Raw genomic sequence first — 20,584 nt, forward strand, 5'->3', positions numbered from 1 at the left:
TAATTCATGAGGAACAGCAGAGCTCCACACCTTAATCTATGAGGTGTAGAAACTCCACCGTTGAAGATATATAAGTGATAAAGGTCCAGGCATGGCCAAATGACCAGCCTCCCAAAAGTGATCAAAAGATCAAAAGATGATCCAAAGATGAAAATACAATAGTAAAATGTCCTATTTATAACAAACTACTAACCTAGGGTTTACAGAAATAAGTAAAAATGATGTAGAAATCCACTTCTGGGGCCCACTTGGTGTGTGCTTGGGCTGAGCATTGAAGCTTTCATGTGTAGAGGCTTTTCTTGGAGTTAAACGCCAGCTTTGGTGCCAATTTGGGCGTTTAACTCCAATTCTGGTGCCAGTTTGGGCGTTTTACGCCAGAATTTTTATGCTGACTTGGAACGCCAGTTTGGGCCATCAAATCTCGAGCAAAGTATGGACTATTATATATTGCTAGAAAGCCCAAGATTTCTACTTTTCAACTCAATTGAGAGCATGCTGATTGGCTTCTGTAGCTCTAGAAAATCCATTTCGAGTGCAGGGAGGACAGAATCCAACAGCATCTGCAGTCCTTTTTCAGCCTCTTAATCAGATTTTTGCTCAGGTCCCTCAATTTCAGCCAGAAAATACCTAAAATCATAGAAAAACACACAAACTCATAGTAAAGTCCAGAAATGTGAATTTTGAATAAAAACTAATAAAAATATAATAAAACCTAACTAAATCATACTAAAAACTACCTAAAAACAATGCCAAAAAGCGTAAAAATTATCCGCTCATAAGAGAAGTAATGCCATAAAGGAATAAAGTGTCCTACATACATGATAGCTACAACATGTAAGTAAGAAAAGAAAATCAATCCTGGGGGCAAGTCACTAGTATGAGATGCAAGAGTGAGAGAGGCATGCAAGTGTAAAGTATGAGAAGAATGGACTCAAGCATCAATAACAACACTAAGTAACATATGCAAGAAAGATAATAAGCACAAGAAAATTATTCATCTAGTCTAATCCCACGACAATGAAGCATGCAATTCGCATAAAGTGGAATTAGAGAAAAAAAGGAATCATAATATTGCTATATGTTACAGAGAAGCAAGTCAAAAGTAATGAATACATGGAAGGTAAAAATGAAGCACAATAGATTTAATGCACATGAAGACAAGCAAGTGTAATGAGAAAAAGCATTAAGTTGAAAGCATAATGTCAAATTTGAACCAAATGTCATTGGTGCTTTTTAACGAACACTTGGTGTGCAACTTCCATACAACAAGAAACCATGAAAAATTCAAGAATGTAATGAACCTATGTTGAAATACCACTCATCAAAGCAACATCACATACACAAGTAAATCAAGAGATAACACAACAATCTACCAATGTAAGGAAAAATCAAAGTTCAACACCCATGAAAAATAGAGAAAAGAAACAAATATAAACAACAATGGATTATAGTCAATAAAAGTAAAAATGAAACTAAAGAGAAATAGAGTATAGTAATCAAATGCAATCATAAAGAAAGAAATATGAAGACAAAAGAGGAAGAATATGAGGTAGAGTATTAGTGAGAGTATGGAAACGAGAGAGAAGAGCAAGAGAGGAGAGGCACGGTATGGGACCGCCAGAAATAGTGGTTACCGATGGTTGTGGCAGATGATGGGGTGGTAAGGAAGTAAGGAGAAACAAGGAAGAATGAACAGAAGAGGGAGTTCAAAGCAAAGAAAAGAAGCAGGGCGCGCTACATATTAATTGCGTCGGCGACATGACGTGTGCGCGCCACCCACGCTTGCGCGTGGGTGGAAGAAATAGCGACGATGTGTACGCGTGTCCCACGCATACGCGTGGGGAGCAATTGTGCTTCATGCACAAAGTTTGCATAGAGGCGGCACAACTCTCGGGTTCATGTACTGAAGGACGCAAACTGTGCAATCGACGCGTGCATGTCGCCCACGCTTACCCGTGGGGAGACGAGAATTAAGGTACGCGGAGGCGTCACATGACGCGCACGCGTGGAGTGAAGTTGTGCGTTAGGAACAGTGACAGTGCCACTCCCACATAACTATCTGGTTTTTGTACCAAGAGTTGCGATTTCGCCAAACAATGCATACGCGTCGCCCGCGCTTGCACGGGGTTGGCGAAGGGGACCAATGACGCTTAAGCTTCATCGATGCGTACAAGTGGACAGGGATTGTGCTCCTAGCTCCATTTTCGCCCAAATCTCGCACAACTCTCGGATTTTTGTACCAAGAGTTGCGTAGACGCATTGACGAACGGGTTCTAGTGTGGTCTAGAATTCACAAATAAAGGCTCGTTGAAAGTATAGCTTCTAAACCAACTAAAATCCTTTCGTACAAAAGATTGTTTGTCACAAGTAACAAAACCCAATAAAAATAAATTGAAGTATTCAAACCTCGGGTCGTCTCTCAAGGAATTGCAGGGAGGTGTGTTATTATTGGTTATGAGAAAAGTATCTTTTTGGGTTTTTGAAAGGTTTGAAGAAGGAATGTAAATGACAAGGAAGTAAACTAATTATCATGAAAACTAATGCAAGGTATAAGAACTGGACATCCTATCCTAGTTATCCTTATCAATTGTGATGAGAATTAGATTTTGCTCCCACTTGGTCAACCTCTAATGATGAAGGTATGTTAAGTGGATAAATTAATTTGATTCCTCAAGTCCTAGCCAATTCCTAAGAAAAGACTAGAGTTAGGGGAATTCAAATCAATCAGCAAAGAATTCCAATTTTCAATCAACAAGGAGTTTGATAACTCAAGTGTCTCCAATTACTCAACCAAAGAAAAGGGAGGAGAACAATCCAAATTATTTATATCCTAAATAGAAGAAAGCAATCATAAATCCGAAATACCTCAATGTGTATTAAATCAAAAAATCAAATCTAACATGGAGTTTATAAACAAATAAAAAAGAAACTAAATTAAAAGAACATTGAACCTGGAATTGAGAAGAAGAAGAAGAAATTCTAATCCTAAAACCTAAGAGAGAGGAGAGAGCCTCTCTCTCTCTCTAGAGAACTAAATCTAAAACCTAAAATTGTGAATAATGAATGTTGTCCTGAGTCTCTGCATGTTCCCTTGCTTTAGTCTATGTTTCTGGGCCGAAAACTGGGTCAAAACACGGCCTGAAATCACCCCCAGCATTTTTTGTTAATTCTGCAGATCGCGCACATCACGTGTACATGTCAGTCACGTATTCGTGTCGCTGGTCCTTTTGGCGTGTCATGCATTCGCGTCAAGCATGCACTCGCGTCATATTGTAGAACTGGTACACGAAATCGTGAGTTCACACTTCTCTTACAACTCCGTGCAGCTGACCAACACCGGGTCGTCCAAGTAATACCTTACGTGAGTAAGGGTCGATCCCACGGAGATTGTCAGCTTGAAGCAAGCTATGGTCATCTTGTAAATCTCAGTCAGGAAGATTCAAATGGTTATGAGGTTTTGATGATAAAAAGATAAATAAATATAAAATAAGATAGAAATACTTATGTAGTTCATTGGTGGAGTTTCTACACACCATAGATTAAGGTGTAGAGCTCTGTTGTACCTCGAGAATTAATGCAATTACTATTGTTCTTCTATTCAATTCAAGCTTATTCTTATTCTAAGATATTCGCTACACTTCAACCTGATGGATGTGATGATCCGTGACACTCATCATCATCCATCCTTATGAACGCGTTCCTGACAACCACCTCCGTTTTACAAGCGAGATCTAGAGTGTATATCTCTTGGATTCCTGATGCACGACGGATGGTCGCCCTCGCCTGACAACCGAGCCTTCCATTCCGTGAGATCAGAGTCTTCTTGGTATAAGCTATAATCTATTGGCAGCATTCATGAGAATCCGAAAAGTCTAAACCTTGTCTATGATATTCCGAGTAGGATTCAGGGATTGAATGACTGTGACAAGCTTCAAACTCGCGATTGTTGGGCGTAGTGACAGACGCAAAAGGATCAATGGATCCTATTTCAACATGATCGAGAACCAACAGCTGATTAGGCGTGCTGTGCCAGAGCATTTGGACCATTTTCACTGAGAGGATGGGAAGTAGCCATTGACAACGGTGATGCCTTACATACAACTTGCCATGGAAAGGAGTAAGAATGATTGGAGGAAGACAGTAGGAAAGCAGAGATTCAACAGGAACAAAGCATCTCTATGCACTTATCTGAAATTCCCACCAATGAATTACATAAGTATCTCTATCTTTATTTTATGCTTTATTTATTATTAATTTTGAAAATCTTTATAACCATTATAAACTGCCTGACTGAGATTTACAAGATGTCCATAGCTTGCTTCATACCAACAATCTCCGTGGGATCGACCTTGCTCACGTAAGGTTTATTACTTGGACGACCCAGTGCACTTGCTAGTTAGTTGTGCGAAGTTGTGAAGAATGTGAGTGAACCATAGTAGTGTGCACAAAATTTTTGGAGCCATTACTAAGAATTGTTCGAGTTATAAAAAGTGTAAATCACAATTTTTCTTATCAAGTTTTTGGCGCTGTTGCCAGGGATTGTTTAAGTTTGGACAACTGACGGTTCATCTTGTTGCTCAGATTAGGTAATTTTCTTCTTATTTTGTTTTCCAAAAAGTTTTAAAAAAATTTTCAAAATTTTTCTTCTTTGTTTTCGTTTTTCAAAAAAAATTGATTTTCGAAAAAAAAAGAAAAAAATTTAATAAAATCATAAAAATAAAAAATATTTTGTGTTTCTTGTTTGAGTCTTGAGTCAATTTTTAAGTTTGGTGTCTTGCATGTTTTCTTTTCTTGAAAATTTTTCAAAAATAAGTTCTTGATGTTCATCATGATCTTCAAGTTGTTCTTGATAAGTATTCTTGTTTGATCTTTAAATTTTCTTGTTTTGTGTCTTTTGTTGTTTTTCATATGCATTTTTGCATTCATAGTGTCTAAGCATTAAAAATTTCTAAGTTTGGTGTCTTGCATGTTTTTCTTTTCTTGAAAATTTTACAAAAATAAGTTCTTGATGTTCATCATGATCTTCAAAGTGTTCTTGGTGTTCATCTTGACATTCAAAGTGTTCTTGCATGCATTATGTGTTTTGATCTTAATTTTTCATATCTTGTGTCAATCTTGCTGTTCATAAAAAAAATAATATATATATATATATTTCCCTTTTTTCTCTCATAAATTTCAAAAATTTGAGTTGACTTAGTCAAAAATTTTTAAAACTTAGCTATTTCTTATAAGTCAACTCAATTTTTCAAATTTAAAAAAACTTATCTTTTCAAAATCTTTTTCATTTTTTGTATTTGTTTTTGAATTTTTTTAAATTAATTTTCAAAATCTTTTTCTTATCTTTATTTCATGATTTTCAAAAACTTTATTAACAATTAATGTGATTGATTCAAAAATTTAAAGTTTGCTACTTTCTTGTTAAGAAAGGTTCAATCTTTAAATTCTAGAATAATATCTTTTAGTTTCTTGTTAGTCAAGTAATCAATTTTAATTTTAAAAATCAAATCTTTTCCAAAATATATTTTTCAATCATAATTTTTTTTCAAAATTGATTTCAAAAATCTTTTCTAACTTCCAATCTTTTCAAAATTGAATTTCAAATCTTTTTCAACTAACTAATTGACTTTTTGTTTGTTTTACTATTTCTTATCTTTTTCAAAACCACCTAACTACTTTCCTCTCTCTAATTTTCGAAAATTACCTCCCTCTTTTTCAAAATTCTTTTAATTAACTAATTGTTTCAAATTTTAATTTTAATTTTATTTCTTCTCTTAATTTTCAAAAATCACTAACCCTTTTTCAAAATTTATTTTCGAATTTCTCCATCTCTCATCTTCTTCTATTTATTTATTTAATTACTAACACTTCTCTTCATCTTAAAAATTCGAACCCCCTCTTCCTCTCTGAGTTCGAATTCTCCTCTTTTCCTTCTTGTATTCTTTTCTTCTTTTACTAACATAAAGGAATCTCTATACTATGACATAGAGGATTCCTCTTCTTTTTCTGTTCTCTTCTTTTTCATATGAGCAGAAGCAGGGACAAGAACATTCTTGTTGAAGCAGATCCTGAACTTGAAAGGACTCTGAAGAAGAAGCTTAGAGAAGCTAAAGCACAATAATCCAGAGAAAACCTTACAGAGAATCTCGAAAAAAGAGAGATATGGCCGAAACCAATAACAATGGTGGAGGCGCAAGGACGATGCTTGGTGATTATACTACACCTACTTCCAAGTTTGATGGAAGAAGCATCTCAATCCTTGCCATTGGAGCAAACAATTTTGAGCTAAAACCTCAACTAGTTGCTCTAATACAACAGAACTGCAAGTTCCATGGATTTCCATCAGAAGATCCCTATTAGTTTTTAGCTGAATGCTTGCAGATCTGTGAGACTGTTAAGACTAATGGAGTAGATCCTGAAGTCTACAGGCTTATGCTTTTCCCTTTTGCTGAAAGAGACAGGGCTAGAACATGGTTGGACTCTCAACCTAAAGATAGCCTGGACTCTTGGGATAAGCTGGTCACGGCCTTTTTGGCTAAGTTCTTTTCTCCTCAAAAGCTGAGTAAGCTTAGAGTGTATGTTCAGACCTTCAAACAAAAAGATGGTGAATCCCTCTATGAAGCTTGGGAAAGATACAAGCAGATGACCAAAAGATGTCCTTCTGACATGCTTTCAGAGTGGACCATTTTGGATATATTCTATTATGGTCTATCTGAGTTCTCTAAGATGTCACTGGACCATTCTGCAGGTGGATCCATTCACCTAAAGAAAATGCCTGCAGAAGCTCAAGAACTCATTCACATGGTTGCAAATAACCAATTTATGTACACTTCTGAGAGGAATTCTGTGAGTAATGGGACACCTCAGAGGAAGGAAGTTCTTGAAATTGATGCTCTGAATGCCATATTGGCTAAGAACAAAATGTTGACTCAGCAAGTCAACATGATTTCTCGGAGTCTAAATGGATGGCAAAATGCATCCAATAGTACTAAAGAGGTATCTTCTGAAGAAGAAGCATATGATCCTAAGAACCCTGTAATGGCAGAGGGGAATTACATAGGTGAACCCTATGGGAACACCTATAACTCCTCATGGAGAAATCATCCAAATTTCTCATGGAAGGATCAACAAAAGCCCCAACAAGGCTTTAATAATGGTGGAAGAAACAAGCTTAGCAATAACAAGCCTTTTCGATCATCTTCTCAGCAATAGACAGAGCATTCTGAGCAGAGCTCCTCTAGCTTAGCAAACATAGTCTCTGATCTGTCTAAGGCCACTTTAAGTTTCATGAGTGAAACAAGGTCATCCATCAGAAATTTGGAGGCACAAGTGGGCAAGCTGAGTAAGAAAATCACTGAAACTCCTCCTAGTACTCTCCCAAGCAATATTGAATAGAATCCAAAAAGAGAGTGCAAGGCCATTGACATAATCAAAATGGTTGAACCTAGAGAGGAAGGGGAGGACGTGAATCCAAATAAGGAAGGCCTCATGGGATGTCTCCCAGACAAGAAGGAGTTTCCTATTGAGGACCTAAAGGAATCTGAGGCTCATATAGAGACCATAGAGATTCCTTTAAACCTCCTTCTGCCATTCATGAGCTCTTAAAACTATTCTTCCTTTGAAGATGATGAAAATGTAACTGGAGAGTAAGTTGCTCAATATCTAGGACCTATCATGAAGCTGAATGCCAAGTTGTTTGGTAATGAGACTTGGGAAGATGCACCTCCCTTGCTCATTAGTGAACTAGATACATGGGTTCAACAAACTTTACCTCAAAAGAAACAAGATCCTGGTAAATTCTTAATACCCTATACCATAGGCACCATGACCTTTGAGAAGGCTCTGTGTGACCTGGGGTTAGGTATAAATCTTATGCCACTCTCTGTAATGGAGAAGCTGTGGATCTTTGAGGTATAGGCTGCCACATTCTCATTAGAGATGGCAGACAAGTCAATAAGACAGGCTTATGGATTGGTAGAGGACGTGTTAGTAAAGGTTAAAGGCCTTTACATCCCTGTTGATTTCATGATCTTAGACACTAGGAAGGATAAGGATGAATCCATCATTCTTGGAAGACCCTTCCTAGCCACAGCAGGAGCTGTGATTGAATTTGACAGAGGACAGCTAGTCCTTCAATTGAATAGGGACTACCTGGTGTTTAAAGCTCAAGGATCTTCCTCTGCAACCATGGAGAAGAAGCATGAAAAGCTTCTCTCAATACAGAGTCAAATAGAGCCCCCACAATCAAACTCTAAGTTTGGTGTTGGGAGGCCACAACCAAACTCTAGGTTTGGTGTTGAACCCCCACATTCAAACTCTATGTTTGGTGTTGGAAGGTCCCAACAATGCTCTGAGGATTTGTGAGGCTCCATGAGAGCTCACTGTCAAGCTATTAACATTAATGAAGCGCTTATTGGGAGGCAACCTAATTTTTATTTATCTATATTTTTATTGTTCTTTTATGTTTTATTAGGTTCATGATCATGTGGAGTCACAAAACAATTACTAAAATTAAAAACAGAATCAAAAATAGCAGAAGAAACAGCACACCCTGGAGGAAGAGCTTACTGGCGTTTAAACACCAGTAAGGAGCATCTGGCTGGCGTTCAATGCCAGAACAGAGCATGAATCTGGCGTTGAATGCCAAAAATAAGCAGCAATCTGGCATTAAAATTCCAGGATTGCACCCTGAGGAAAGCTGGAGTTAAACGCCAGAAACAAGCATGGAACTGGCGTTTAACGCCAGAAACATGCTGCAGATTGGTGTTGAACGCCCAAAACAAGCATAGAGCTGGTGTTGAACGCCAGAAACAAGCATCAATCTGGCGTTGAATGCCAGGATTTCATGCAGAGGGCATTTTACACGCCTCATTAGTGCAGGGATGATAAATCCTTGACACCTCAGGATCTGTGGACCCAACAGAATCCTCACCTATCCCACTTCTCTCTTCTTCACATAATCCAATAACACTATACCCTTCACCAATCACGTCAATCTCTCTTCTCCATTACCCTTTCACCAATCACATCCATCCACTCTTCTCTATAAACCCCACCTACCTTCAAATTCAAAATCTCTTTCCCGCCCAAACCCACCCTACATGACCAAATCATAAACCTCTCTCCCTTTCCCTCATATCTTCTTCTTCTTCTTCTATTCCTTCTTCTTTTGCTCGAGGGCGAGCAACATTCTAAGTTTGGTGTGGTAAAAGCATAGCTTTTTTTCTTTTTCCATAACCATTTATGGCACCTAAGGCCGAAAAAACCTCTAGAAAGAGAAAAGGGAAGACAAAAGCTTCCACCTCTGAGTCATGGGAGATGGAGAGATTCATCTCAAAGGTCCATAGCTCAGTAATAGAGCATTTGACTGCATATCAAGAGAGCCCACTCATGGACCTCAACAAGAGCATGAGGAATTCTCTCATCAAGAAATCCCTGAGATACCTCAGGGGATACATTTTCCTCCACACAATTATTGGGAGCAACTATGGATAGGAGCACCAAAATCACTAGGGATCAAGCAACAGAGGCATGGAAGAGACATAGAGGAGCTCAAGAACACCATTGGTCCTTCAAGAAGAAGGCGCCACCCTCACTAAGGTGGACTCATTCCTTAACTTCCTTGTTCTTATTTCTCTATTTTTCGGTTTTTTTTTAGCTTCATATTTGTCTATGTTTGTGTCTTTACTACATGATCATTAGTATTAAGTAACTATGTCTTAAGGCTATGAATAATTCCATGAATCCTTCACCTCTCTTAAAAGAAAAATGTTTTTAATTCAAAAGAACAAGAAGTACATGAGTTTTGAATTCATCCTTGAAATTAGTTTAATTATATTGATGTGGTGACAATACTTTTTGTTTTCTAAATGAATGCTTGAACAGTGCATATTTTTATCTTGTTGTTTATGAATGTTAAAATTGTTGGCTCTTGAAAGAATGATGAACAAGAGAAATGTTATTGATGATCTGAAAAATAAAAAAATTGATTCTTGAAGCAAGAAAAAGCAGTAAAGAACAAAGATTGTGAAAAAAAGTGGCGAAAAAAATATAAAAGAAAAAGAAAAAGCAAGAAGAAAAAAGCCAATAGCCCTTAAAACCAAAAGGCAAGGGTAAAAAGGATCCAAGGCTTTGAGCATCAATGGATAGGAGGGCCCAAGGAAATAAAATCCAGGCCTAAGCGGCTAAATCAAGCTGTCCCTAACCATGTGCTTGTGGCATGCAGGTCTAAGTGAAAAGCTTGAGACTGAGTGGTTAAAGTCGTGATCCAAAGAAAAAAGAGTGTGCTTAAGAGCTTTGGACATCTCTAACTGGGGACTTTAGCAAAGCTGAGTCATAATCTGAAAAGGTTCACCCAGTCATGTGTCTGTGGCATTTATGTATCCGGTGGTAATACTGGAAAACAAAGTGCTTAGGGCCACGGCCAAGACTCATAAAAGTAGCTGTCTTCAAGAATCAACATACTTAACTAGGAGAATTAATAACACTATCTAAACTCTGAGTTCCTATAAATGCCAATCATTCTAAACTTCAAAGGATAAAGTGAGATGCCAAAACTATTCAGAAGTAAAAAGCTACTAGTCCCGCTCATCTAATTAGAACTAATATTCATTGATGTTTTAAGATTTATAGTATATTCTCTTCTTTTTATCCTAATTGATTTTCAGTTGCTTGGGGACAAGCAACAATTTAAGTTTGGTGTTATGATGAGCGGATAATTTATACGCTTTTTGGCATTGTTTTTAGGTAGTTTCTAGTAGGATCTAGCAACTTTTAGGGATGTTTTCATTAGTTTTTATGCAAAATTCACATTTCTAGACTTTACTATGAGTTTGTGTGTTTTTCTGTGATATCAGGTATTTTCTGGCTGAAATTGAGGGACCTGAGCAAAAATCTGATTCAGGCTAACAAAGGACTGCTGATGTTGTTGGATTCTGACCTCCCTGCACTCGAAATTAAATTTCTGGAGCTACAGAAATCAAAATGGCGCGCTCTTAACGGCGTTGGAAAGTAGACATCCAGAGCTTTCCAACGCCAGTTCCATGCTGCATTCTGGAGTAAAACGCCAGAAATACATCACAAACCAGAGTTAAATGCCAAAAACATGTTACAACTTGGCGTTTAACTCCAAGAAAAGCATCTGCACGTGTAAAGCTCAAGCTCAGCCCAAGCACACAACAAGTGGGCCCCGGAAGTGGATTTTTGCATCAATTACTTATTTCTGTAAATCCTAGTGGCTAGTTTAGTATAAATAGAACTTTTTACTATTGTACTAGGGCAAATCTTTGGACGTTTAGTTCTTAGACCTTTGAGGCTGATCTCTCGGCCATGCCTGGACCTTCATCACTTATGTATTTTCAACGGTGGAGTTTCTACACACCATAGATTAAGGTGTGGAGCTCTGCTGTACCTCGAGAATTAATGCAACTACTATTGTTCTTCTATTCGATTCAAGCTTATTCTTATTCTAAGATATTCAATGCACTTCAACCTGATGGATGTGATGATCCGTGACACTCATCATCATCCATCCTTATAAACGCTTGCCTGACAACCACCTCTGTTCTACAAGCGAGAGCTAGAGTGTATATCTCTTGAATTCCTAATGCACGACGCATGGTCTACCTCGCCTGACAACCGAGCCTTCCATTCCGTGAGATCAGAGTCTTTGTGGTATAAGCTAGGATCCATTGGCAGCATTCATGAGAATCCAGAAAGTCTAAACCTTGTCTGTGGTATTCCGAGTAGGATTCAGGGATTGAATGACTGTGACGAGCTTCAAACTCGTGATTGTTGGGTGTAGTGACAGACGCAAAAGGATCAATGGATCCTATTCCGACATGATCGAGAACCAACAGCTGATTAGCCGTGCTGTGACAGAGCATTTGGACCATTTTCATTGAGAGGATGGGAAGTAGCCATTGACAATGGTGATGCCTTACATACAGCTTGCCATGGAAAGGAGTAAGAATTATTGGAGGAAGACAGTAGGAAAGCAGAGATTCAACAAGAACAAAGCAACTCTATGCACTTATCTAAAATTCCCACCAATGAATTACATAAGTATCTCTATCTTTATTTTATGCTTTATTTATTATTAATTTTGAAAATCTTTATAACCATTATAATCTGCCTGACTGAGATTTACAAGATGACCATAGCTTGCTTCATACCAACAATCTCCGTAGGATCGACCCTTACTCACGTAAGGTTTATTACTTGGACGACCCAATGCACTTGCTGGTTAGTTGTGCAAAGTTGTGAAGAATGTGAGTGAACCAAAGTAGTGTGCACCAAGTTTTTGGAGCCATTACTAAGAATTGTTCAAGTTACAAAAAGTGTAAATCACAATTTTGCCTATCAGTCACGCGGTCGCGTCATCTGGAGTGTTGCTCTTTCACGCGGTCGCGTCAGTCATGCGTCCGCGTCATCTGTGTTTTACGGGTCACGCGTTCGCGTCATCCATGCAATCACGCAGATGCCAATTTGCGCAAAGCTCGCGTTCGCGTCGTCCATACGGACGCGTCGCTGCTAGTTTCTTCAAAAATTCCATTTTGTGCTTTCCTTCCATTTTTGTATGTTTCCTTTCCATCCTTTAAGTCATTTCTATCCCATAAAACCTGAAAGTACTCAACACATAAATCACGGCATCGAATTGTAATAAAGGATAATTAAATTTAATATTTTTAAAGCATTGAAAACATGTTTTCTCATATATCACAAAACAAGGAAGGAATGGTAAAACCATGCAGTTTACACGAATAAGTGGGTGAAGCGTTAATAAAAACACTCAATTTAAGCACAAGATGAATCACAAAATAGGGGTTTATCAACCTCCCCACACTTAAACAATAGCATGTCCTCATGCTAAATCCAAGAGAAAAGAGTAAAGGTAAAATGGTGGAATCATATGCAATGCAATCTATTCTAAATGCAACTACCTAAATGAGTCATGCAATTCTAGTTATTATTCATTTGTATATAAGGCTTACATGTAGTTAAATTAATTCATATCTTCACGGAATCATATATATACAATTAGGGCCAAATCATAGTAAAGCACAGTTACAATTGAGTTTAGTTAAGGTAGTTCACAACTTGCTAGACAATTAATAATTAAGCATGGATATATGAGAATGAGCTATTGAACCGTCACTGGATTTTGTGTTTGCTCTCTAATAACTCAGTGTTTGGGGTTAATCACTCTCTTCTTTTCTAGTCATGCTTTCTAAAACCTTATTTTCATCTAACCAATCAACAAAATATTGAATATAGACATACAAAAATCATGAGGTCTTTTCCAAGTTATAATGAGGTCAGGGTAAGGGTAAAGGTGTGCATATAAGGCTAAGTGAGCTAACAAAGTGAATCCTTAATTAGTCTAAGATCTCACCTAACATATACACTTTACATAATTTCAGAGTTCTCTTACCTACATACCAAAATTTTTCCACTTTTGTATTACATGCTCATGCACCAAATTTATCTTTTGAATTTTGTCCCATGTGCATTGATTCTTTTTATTTTGCATTTGGGGAAATTTTTCTATTTTTTTATGCACATGGTAATTTAATTACTTTGATTTCATATGAGCATGCTTCCCAAATTTTGAAATACCTTGTTCAATTTAATTCTTTACCTTTTTCTATCATCCCATGTTCCAATAAAATTTCCCACACTTAAATTATACACAATATCTATCTTAAGCTAATCAAGGATTCAACTTGGGATTTTTATTTTGTTTTTCTGCTTATGGCTTATAGTGTGGTTATAAAATAGAAGAGGGGTCAAAAGGCTCAAGGGGCTAACAAGGGTGATGTAAAAGGGTAGGCCTTTTGGGATAAGTGAGCAAAATTATAAATAATGGCCTCAATCATCTCTTGGTATGTATCTATATTCTATAATTGGACATATAGGTTAAAACAAAATAAAGATTGCAAGCATAGAAAAGAAATGCGAAACACACAGGAATGAAATTTATGGTTTGAAGTAACCATACAATTAAGCTCAAAACTCACGGGCTGTGTGTTCTCAAGCTCAGAAATCATATATCAGTTATGTATGTCAGGCAAGTAGAAATCAAGAGCTTCCATTCAACTCAATGTAAATCTTAAGGTGCCCCTTAAAATCTTAGTATTTCTCCTTGAGGAAATGTTGTTATCTAACTAACATGTAATGCTATATATACAAGGTGTGTGGATTGTTTTAATTTACTAAAGTTCCTAGCTTACTCTTTTATTTTCAATTAAACCAACTTATCATATGTTAAAAGGGCAAGCTATACCAATTAATCCACTTAATATATAACTAGTAAACTAAGAGTGCAAATTAAGCTAGAATATCTGAGATATATACAGCCCAAAGTGCAGAATGTAGAAATACAACAAAAGTAAAAAAAAGGAGAAAAATGTGCAAATAAAATACAGAAACTAAACAAAATAAGATAAGAGTCTGTAGTGGTTCACCAAAAAAATATGCTAGAGATGGCAACCTCCCCATACTTAAATAATAGCATCGTCCTCGATGCTCACTCAAACTGGGTGTGAAGAGGCATCATCTCCGGAAGGATGGGCTGCCAGTGTCTCAGTGGTAGTCGGAAGGTCTACAGTCTCTGTGAGTGTAGGAGGAGCGGTCTGCTGAAACGGAGGCTCTGTCTATAGAGGAATCTTCGGATCAGCGGTCTGTTGCTGGTGGTGCTCCTCATGATGTGGGGTAGTATGCTCGGGTCCTTCCTGCTCAGCCTGGGTAGGTGCCTCCTCCTCATGATCACTCGCCTCCTCCTCAGATGTGTCTGATGGTGTGTTGGGCTCGGAGGGGATGTCGCCACCGGATCGGATCATCAGCTTGAGGTGCTCATAGCGTCGCATATGGCGACGCTCAGACCTCTCATAACATCGCTTGTTACGACGTTCAGACCTCTCAAAGTGCTGCTGGTGGCGGCGCTCCATCTGGTCTAAGCAGTCAAAGAGTCGGTGTACTAGAAGATAGACGGGCTCAGGAGCAGGTGGGGGTACAGTGGATGGGACTGGGGCAGTGGAAGTGGAAGGAGCAGCTAAAGATGTAGCTGCCTCAGCAGAGTCAGTGAGAAACGGAGGTTGGTAGCCAAGAGCTTGAAACTTCCTACTGTGGAGAATGATCTTTCTGCAGTCTGCGGCGGATGGCTTTTCATCAGCGATTTCCCAAGGTACCCTCAGCTTGGCGACCCAATTGAGTAATCAGGAATAGAAATGGGAGGGTACCTCTAACATGGACCCTGGCCATGTAATGTCGGATGAAGCGGGGTAGAAATAGGTCCTTACCCATCATCACACACCAGATGAGGGTAATCATAGCAGCTGGCACCTCCGCCTCATGAGTGCTCGGCATTGCGTAGTTACTCAGAATCTGTTGACATAGCCAAGCCTCATCATTCAGATATATGAGCCTGATTCCCTTGGGTACCACTGTGCTCTTTCCCATGACCCATGGAACAGTAGGATCAAGATAGCCTGTTTCACTGCATCCCAGTCAAATCTCATGAATCTCATATCCTCCTCAGCTCTTTGGTAACCATCTGGCTGATCTGATTTAGGTGGGAGTTGGAGGATGTCTTCTATGGCTTCCTCAATAACCAGAATTTGTTTGCCTCTGAGCTGTACTGCTTCCAGGGATGATAGAAAGTAGTTATAGTAGAATTCTCTGACTCAGGATGAGTTGATATTAGTCAAGTTTCTCTCCAGGAAGAACCAGCCTCTCTGTTTAATTTGGTCTGAAGTGTACTGCCTGAGTTCTTCTGGAATTTTGATTATCCTTTCCAGGTACAAGTTCCTGGATGTGGCAAAAACTGGGTACTTCAGCTCACAGTATTTGTTTCCAAATTTCACTGGGTCAGCTGCAGGGACCAACTGATCAGCTTTTTCCTGCGGGGTAAAATTCTTCTCCCGCCAGGAATCATCATGCAAGATTCACCTCTTTTCCTTTTGCCAGAGGTTACATCGCCCTTTGATGAGCGAATAATTTATACGCTTTTTGGCATTGTTTTTAGTATGTTTTTAGTATGTTTTAGTTGGTTTTTATTATATTTTTATTAGTTTTTATTTAAAATTCACTTTTCTGGACTTTACTATGAGTTTGTGTGTTTTTCTGTGATTTCATGTAATTTCTGGCTGAAATTGAGGGACCTGAGCAAAAATCTGATTCAGATGCTAAAAAAGGACTGCAGATGCTGTTGGATTCTGACCTCCCTGCACTCGAAGTGGATTTTTTAGACCTACAGAAGCCCAATTGGCGCGCTCTGAATTGCGTTGGAAAGTAGACATCCTGGGCTTTCCAGCAACATATAATAGTTCATACTTTTCCCGAGATTTGATGGCCCAAACCGGCATTCCAAATCTTCTCAAGACTGCCCTGCGTTTAATGCCGGAACTGGCACAGAAGTGGGAGTTAAACGCCCAAACTGGCACAAAAGCTGGCGTTTAACTCCAAGAAAAGTCTCTACACGAAAATGCTTTAATGCTCAGCCCAAGCACACACCAAGTGGGCCCAGAAGTGGATTTTTACGTCATTTACTCATTTTTGTAAACCCTAAGCTACTGGTTCTCTATAAATAGGACCTTTTGCTATTGTATTTTCATCTTTAGATGCCTAGTTCTTAGATCATGGGGGCTGGCCTCTCGGCCATGCCTACACCTTGTTCTTATGTATTTTCAACGGTGGAGTTTCTACACACCATAGATTAGGCTGTGGAGCTCTGCTGTACCTCGAGTATTAATGCAATTACTATTGTTCTTCTATTCAATTCAGCTTATTCTTGTTCCAAGATATTCATTCGCACTCAAGAACTTGATGAATGTGATGATTATGTGACGCTCATCATCATTCTCACTTATGAACGCGTGCCTGACAACCACTTCTGTTCTACATGCAAACAAGGCTTGAATGTGTATCTGAGTAGGATTCAAGGATTGAATGACTGTGACGAGCTTCAAACTCGCGATTGTGGGGCGTTAGTGATAGACGCAAAAGAATCACTGGATTCTATTCCGACATGATCGAGAACCGACAGATGAATAGCCGTGCTGTGATAGAGCGCGTTGAACATTTTCACTGAGAGGACAGGACTGTAGCCATTGACAACGGTGATGCCCAACATACAGCTTGCCATGGAAAGGAGTAAGAAGGATTGGATGCAGACAGTAGGAAAGCAGAGAGACGGAAGGGACAAAGCATCTCCATACGCTTATCTGAAATTCTCACCAATGAATTACATAAGTATCTTTATCTTTATTTTATGTTTTATTCATCTTTTAATTATCAATATCCGCCTGACTGAGATTTACAAGATGACCATAGCTTGGTTCACACCAACAATCTCCGTGGGATCGACCCTTACTCGCGTAAGGTTTATTACTTGGACGACCCAGTGCACTTGCTGGTTAGTTGTGCGAAGTTGTGATAAAGAGTTGAGATTGCAATTGAGCGTACCATGTTGATGGCGCCATTGATGATCACAATTTCGTGCACCAAGTTTTTGGCGCCATTGCCGGGGATTGTTCGAGTTTGGACAACTGACGGTTCATCTTGTTGCTTAGATTAGGTATTTTTCTTCAAAATTTTTAAGAATGAATTCTAGAGTTTCAAGGTGATGTTCTTATCATCACCAAAGCTGATTGATTTTCATCAATTTAGCTCTTGAATGTAATGTCCTGCTGAAGCTTGGCTAGCCATGTCTAATCTCTTTAGACTAAAGCTTTAGACTAACATTGCATGATTCCTGGAATTCTCATTAAGAATTTTGAATCCTTTATTTTTCTTTCTACACATAATTTTCGAAAAAGTCCAAAAAAATTTATAAAATCTTAAAATCAAAAATATTTGTATGTTTCTTGTTTGAGTCTAGTGTCTAATTTTAAGTTTGGTATCAATTGCATGTCTTTATTCTTCCAATTTTCAAAAATTACATGCATTATGTTCTTCATTGATCTTTAAGTTGTTCTTGATGATTTCCCTGCTCTGATCTTTAATTTCTCTTGTTTTGTGTGTTTTGTTGTTTCTCACATGCATTCTCAATTTGTTAGTGTCAATAGTATACAAACTTCTAAGTTTGGTGTCTTGCATGCATTGTTTATTTGATTTTAGTTGCATTTTGATTATTCCTCATCATTAAAAATTCAAAAAATTTTTAATTTGTGTCTTTTCAAGTCAATAATACAGAGAATTGAAGATTCAGAACATGCAGCAGAGGAATTACACAAAAAAAGCCGGGCGTTCAAAACGCCCAGTGAAGAAGGAAAACTAGCGTTTAAACGCCAGCCAGGGTACCTGGTTGGGCGTTTAATGCCCAAAAAGGTAGAGTTTTGGGCGTTAAATGCCAGAATGGATACCATTCTGGGCGTTTAACGCCAGGATGGCACAAGAGGGAAGATTTTGTTTTTAATTCAGATTTTTTCAAGTTTCCATAATTTTTCAAAATCAAATCTTTTTCAAATCATATCTTTTGAATCATATATTTTCAAAATCAATTTCTTTCATTTTTCAAAAATACTTGCTAACAATTAAAGATTTGATTCAACATTTCAAGTATGTTGCCTTTTCTGTTGAGAAAGGTTTAATGTCTGAATCATATCTTTTAAATTTCTTGTTAGCCAAGTCATTAATTTTGAAAATCAAATCTTTTTAAATTGTTTTTCAATCATATCTTTTTAATCACATCTTTTTCAAAATAGTTTTCAACCATATCTTTTTGATTTCTAATTTCAAAATCTTTTTCAAAAATCACTTTATTTCTTTTCCAACTTTAATTTTCGAAAATTCTTCCCCTCTTCTCACATCCTTCTATTTATGGACTAACACTCCTCCTCAATGCACAATTCGAACTCTATCCCTCTTGATAAGTTCGAATTCTTCTACCTTCTCCTTCTATTCTTCTTTTCCTCTGACACGTCAAGGAATCTCTATACTGTAACATAGAGGATTCCATATTTTCTTGTTCTCTTCTCTTTCATATGAGCAGGAGCAAAGACAAAAGCATTCTTGTTGAGGCTGACCCTGAACCTGAAAGGATATTGAAGCGAAAGCTAAGAGAAGCTAAAGCACTACTCTCTGTAGAGGACCTAACAGAAATCTTCAAAGAAGAAGACATGGCAGCCGAAAACAACAACAATGCCAACAATGCAAGGAAGGTGCTGGGTGACTTTACTGCACCTACTCCCGACTTCTATGGGAGAAGCATCTCTATCCCTGCCATTGGAGCAAACAACGTTGAGCTTAAGCCTCAATTAGTTTTTCTAATACAACAGAATTGCAAGTTCCATGGACTTTCATTGGAAGATCCTCATCAGTTTTTAGCTGAATTCTTGCAAATCTGTGACACTGTCAAGACCAATGGGGTTGACCCTGAGGTCTACAGACTTATGCTATTCCCTTTTGCTATAAGAGACAGAGCTAGGATATGGTTGGACTCACAACCTAAAGAAAGCCTTAACTCTTGGGAAAAGCTAGTCAATGCCTTCTTGGCAAAGTTCTTTCCACCTCAAAAATTGAGTAAGCTTAGAGTGAAAGTCTAAACCTTCAGACAGAAGGAAGGTGAATCCCTCTATGAAGTTTGGGAAAGATACAAATAATTGATCAGAAAGTGTCCTTCTGACATGCTTTCTGAATGGAGCATCATAGGTATCTTCTATGATGGTCTGTCTGAACTGTCCAAGATGTCATTGGATAGCTCTGCTGGAGGATCTCTTCATCTGAAGAAGACGCCTGCAGAAGCTCAAGAACTCATTGAAATGGTTGCAAATAACTAATTCATGTACACTTCTGAAAGGAATCCTATGAAGAATGGGACGAATCAGAAGAAAAGAGTTTTTGAGATTGATACTCTGAATGCCATATTGGCTCAGAACAAAATATTGACTCAGCAAGTCAATATGATTTCTCAAAGTCTGTTTGGAATGCAAGCTGCACCAGGCAGTACTAAGGATGCTTTATTTGAAGAAGAAGCTTATGATCCTGAGAACCCATCAATGGAAGAGGTGAATTACATGGGAGAACCCTATGGAAACACCTATAATCCTTCATGGAGAAATCATCCAAATCTCTTATGGAAGGATCAACAAAGACCTCAACAAGGTTTCAACAACAATAATGGTGGAAGAAATAGGTTTAGCAATGGCAAGCCTTTTCCATCATCTTCTCAGCAATAGACAGAGAATTCTAAGCAGAGCCACTCTGACTTAGCAACCATGGTCTCTGATCTAATCAAAACCACTCAAAGTTTTATGACTAAAATAAGGTCCTCCATTAGAAACTTGGAGGAACAAGTGGGTCAGCTGAGTAAGAAAGTTACTGAACTCCCTCCTAGTACTCTTCCAAGTAATACAGAAAAGAATCCAAAAGGAGAGTGTAAGGCCATCAACGTGGCCGAATTTGGAGAGGAGGAAGACGCAGTGATCGCCACTGAGGAAGACCTCAATGGACGTCCACTGGCCTCCAATGAGTTCCCTAATGAGGAACCATGGGAATCTGAGGCTCACACTGAGACCATAGAGATTCAATTGGATTTACTTCTGCCATTCATGAGCTTTGATGAGTATTCTTCCTCTGAAGAGGACGA

At 38.3% G+C, this 20,584-nt stretch overlaps 2 non-coding genes across 2 annotated transcripts; both read right to left on the minus strand.

Moving 5' to 3' along the window:
- Positions 1 to 6,561: 6,561 nt before the first annotated feature.
- On the minus strand, positions 6,562 to 6,669 carry LOC112716990 (small nucleolar RNA R71). The gene has a single exon (XR_003160539.1). It is a non-coding gene; the product is annotated as a small nucleolar RNA R71 (small nucleolar RNA).
- A 12,851-nt stretch (positions 6,670 to 19,520) lies between these two features.
- Positions 19,521 to 19,628, minus strand: LOC112711375 (small nucleolar RNA R71). The gene has a single exon (XR_003157455.1). It is a non-coding gene; the product is annotated as a small nucleolar RNA R71 (small nucleolar RNA).
- Positions 19,629 to 20,584: the final 956 nt, after the last annotated feature.

Source organism: Arachis hypogaea, chromosome 1, assembly GCF_003086295.3.
Source record: "Arachis hypogaea cultivar Tifrunner chromosome 1, arahy.Tifrunner.gnm2.J5K5, whole genome shotgun sequence".
NCBI classification, from domain to species: Eukaryota; Viridiplantae; Streptophyta; class Magnoliopsida; order Fabales; family Fabaceae; genus Arachis; species Arachis hypogaea.